The following is a 4508-nucleotide window of genomic DNA, read 5'->3' on the forward strand; positions in this document are numbered from 1 at the left end:
GGAGGGAGGACAGAAAGCTGAGGCTGATCTTCTTACGACTCTTAGGAATGAATGATTCAACAATTAATAATACGGTTAAGACACACACCTCCAATACAAGAGAGACCCTAGCAAACGGATCATTCTTGATGTAATAGACTGCTTTCCTTAGTGGATTGCGAGGGGGTGTGGTCTTTGAAGGAAACATTACTTATTGAACGATGTGTCTTTTTAGGTAAGTGAGCCATTACTTGGTTGAGTGGGTGGGGCTTAAGATATCGCCATCCTGCTGTAAGCCTTAATGAATGCCAATATGCCATCATGGTTTGGGTAAATGCAAATTTACCGTCCTTTGTTAAACTGTACCAAAAAAGGAATCACATTACATGTACTTCAATATATCTTATTTATTCTAATTATAAAAAAAGAAATATTACCTTTTATTTATAGCACAAAGTGACTGGAATTCTTGCCACTCTTTCTCACACTTTTCTTTCTTCCAATTATTCTTCTCTAAACACACTTTCAGAGCTTGATATTCACAGGCAGTCTGGATCTTCACTGTCTTCACAGTAGCTTCTTCTGAAGTTTCCATGTACAGCTACCCACGTGGGTGTATCGAGTACGCATGCGCAAAATAGTTAAAAAGAGGATCACATGAGCGCGAAAAAAATGGCGACTGATGAAGAATAAGGAGGTAAACCTACCACCAAGTGAAGAAGACCTCAAAAAAGATTTAAAGAGAAAGCGACTGTACTTTTTACACTAATTTACAATTAATATCAGGAGTTATCTCGTAGCTCGTACATCACGTAGTACTGGTTCAATTAGACGATATAGTTCAGGGCAGTTTGTCACCTTCAGGAAAGGAAGAGTTCCTGGTACTGCTTGACTCCAGTATCACGTGATAAAACAGTAAAATCACGTGAGACTATTTGAACTCTAAGTTGTGCAGAACATTGTCAATGCAGTGCCTTCAACTCAATGTCGTCATATCAAGTAAGTCGATATGGTTGCTATGGAAACCACAAGTCATCCTTGATATAGGATTCGAGAGGGAAGCTGGTTCTGTCAGCAAGACAGCGAGAGGAATTGTAAGTCAATCAATAATAATATGTTTAATTTATGAGCATGTGGTACATGTATTATTAATAAGATAAATGGGATGTTATCTTTCTTCAACTTCAACTTCACTTTTGTTTACATTATACTGGTTTATGGTCATCATTATATCATTAGTTTGTCAGGATATGCTCAACTAAATGTCAACTGGTTAGATACTATAGGATGTGATTAGTGGGTGTGGTTTAATTACCCAGTTATCCTGGAAGCCATTGTAGTTGGTATGACCATAAAAGGACATATTTTGGTTAGTAGTATTAGGCTTGTCTGTGTTGTAATTTAATGAGTGGTTTGTGCCAAAACTTGACTGAACCCTCTCGTAAATGGACATAATTAAATTGATCTTACATGTAGAAATCACGCTATTGCTGACTATCTTCAGTCGTTGGGTTACTCAGAAAGTTTGGAAGTATTAAAAGAGAGGCAGATATTGTGAGTTACTTTGTATATAGTGTCTAATATTGTGATATTTTATATAGAAAGATTCAGGTAATTCTAAATATAAATGGTTTATTAGAAAAGAAATGGACTTCAATTATTCGTTTTACAAAAAAAGGTATTTTTTAATCTTTCATTTAGCTTTATATAAAGTGGGTGTGGCTTTATAGGTAATGGATTTAGAAGCAAAATTAAGTGATGTTCAAAAGGAGGTAACAGAGGGTGGAGCTAGTCGGAAAACAAGATCGGCTACAGACTGGATACCCAGACCACCTGAAAAGTAAATGGGTGTGGTTAATAATTATATTTATTTTTTATTTAGATATGAATTATCGGGTCATCGAAGCACAATCACAACTGTCATTTTCACCCACAATACAGGTAGGTGTGGTCAATAATTAATTATTATTAAATTGTTTTGTTTGTAGTCTTATTGCATCTGCTTCTGAAGATGCTACTATAAAGGTAAATGACATCATTTGACCACACCCAGTCTATAACTTAATAGATATGGGATTATGAAACAGGAGATCATGAAAAGACCCTCAAAGGACATACTGATGCTGTACAAGACCTAGCATTTGATCACACTGGAAAAGTATTAGGTATTACGACACAATACTAGTCACATGACTGTCATGTGATCTTTTATAGCATCATGTTCAGACTGATATGTCAATTCGATTATGGGATTTCACAGCATTTACTTGTACCAGAACATTACAGGGTCACGACCATAATGTATCATCCGTTGTCTTTATGCCATCAGGTGACTTTCTAGTGTCCAGTTCAAGAGACAAGACACTTAAAATGTGGGAGGTAGCTACTGGGTAAGTGGGTCTATTAACTCGATAATAATATAATACATACTATAGTTATTGTATTAAAACTTATACTGGTCATAGAGAGTGGGTAAGAATCTGTACGTGTGAGCCCCGATGGCTCATTGTTAGCCATCTTGTTCTAATGATCAAGTAAGCCCCCTATTATTAACGTCTCTTCATTAGTAATTAAAACAATAGAGTATAGAATATGGGTTGCCTCAACTAAAGAATGTAAAGCTGAACTAAGAGGTCATGAACATGTTGTGGAATGTATTGCGTGGGCAACTGATGCTTCACTCAATACTATTGCTGAAGCTGTTGGATCCAAGTAAGTTAGATTATATAATCTTTTATGTAATTTTTATGTGATTGGTTTTTTAGACAAAAAAAGGTGGTCCTGCCCCTGGTCCATTTTTAATTTCAGGTTCCAGAGATTAAAACGATACGTCTATGGGATGTATCAACTGCTGTTTGCTTATTAACTTTGGTATGCTAAGCCACACCCATTGACCACATTCTTATTTTGTGTTAATTAGGTTGGTCATGATAACTGGGTACGAGGGTTATTATTTCATCCTGGAGGTGGTAAAACCATTATTAGTTGTGCTGATGATAAAACGATAAGAGTTTGGATTATTAAAAATCAACGATGTGCTAAGACATTAGAAGCTCATGGTCATTTTGTCACAACAATCGGTAAAAAGACCCACACCCACTAATAATTATTAAGCCCCACCTACTCTTGTATAGATTTTCACAAGTCAGCTCCTTATGTTGTGACGGGAAGTGTAGATCAGACTGTAAAAGTATGGGAATGTCGTTAATAGTTGACTCCGCCCACCTTAGGAACCAATATGTCTGTCTGTCACTCTATCTCTTGCGATCTATTAACTTTCCTTCGTGTTTCAAAAATAGCTGTCATAATGAATGACATAATAATAATAACAACTATGATGTATTTTGAATATTAAGTTAATTTTCTATCATGTCTGCACTGTGTAGTGCTGTAAATATAATATATACATTGTGAATGATAATAGTATTCTCTTTCTCTCTGTCTGTCTCTCTCTATTCCAACATAATAAATTCCCACAGTCTAAACATATTATTATAATTTGTATTTCCACACACTGTTTTACTCCTTGTTCATAACTAGCTATAGCATGCCAATTGAGGAAACTGGAAACGACAAGCTATTACCTCACATCCTGGATGTACCTCTTGTTGGATTTTATGCCCTAAAGACTTCATCTATATAACAAAATAAAAATTTATCTATTGTTTAATAGCATACCATTTCTTTCACTCCAAAGAATAAGATAGTGTCATAACATTGCAAGTTGACCTGTTGTGGTAAGGGTTGAGGGATTCATTTAATAACCACACTCACTCACAGTCCATAAATCTTGCCAATAGACACATGTATTTTATTAACACCATGATATAATGCACTAATACGAGATGTCCAGACTAACCAAAAATTAAGTTCAATACCTTCAACATAATGACCTTGTTTAGCTAATGATATTACCTTTGAGGAGAAAAAATATTTGACCACACCCACTGACACAACCCACTTACCACTCTCCCATCACCACTCCCAGGTCGACAATACGTTTTGGAGGTCCTGTTAAATGGACGTCACTCGTGATATTTGTGAAGGTGTGGCTGGAACATAGGGTAAGCAATATTTTCGTAATGCTGGTGATATAAAGGGGATAACTCCTATCATTATGCCAATTCCAGCCCCACCAATGATCCAACCTAACCATTTAGCTCGCTTGGTCCATTTACTATCTTTATCAGGTGACATGTGTTAAAGAAAAGTTATTGAATGAGTAAAATGGTTGTATAGTAATAACCGTAATTAATCTAATTACCCAGAAATGTGAAATTGCTTTTGTGCACATATTGGCGGGTTATTCAACAATCTGAAACAAAATATGGAGAATCTAGGCCTCCCTAGTCGTAAGAAACTTGTAGATGGTCCTTCAAAGTCAAAGACCCTCAGGAATACCAAGGCCAAATACTATGAGTCGAATTAGTATAGCTAGTAGTCGGTCTAGCATGGCTGGGGTCGGGAGAACCAGCACTTCAAATGGAAGGTCTGCTGGTGGTCTTCCTAGAGCAAGTTGTACTGACAGA

General features: G+C 36.3%; 1 pseudogene; it reads left to right on the top strand.

Moving 5' to 3' along the window:
- The first annotated feature begins 300 nt into the window (after nucleotides 1-300).
- LOC121391634 lies at nucleotides 301-3187 on the top strand (annotated as a pseudogene).
- Nucleotides 3188-4508: the final 1321 nt, after the last annotated feature.

This window comes from Gigantopelta aegis, unplaced genomic scaffold (assembly GCF_016097555.1).
Source record: "Gigantopelta aegis isolate Gae_Host unplaced genomic scaffold, Gae_host_genome ctg2757_pilon_pilon, whole genome shotgun sequence".
Classification (NCBI taxonomy): domain Eukaryota; kingdom Metazoa; phylum Mollusca; class Gastropoda; order Neomphalida; family Peltospiridae; genus Gigantopelta; species Gigantopelta aegis.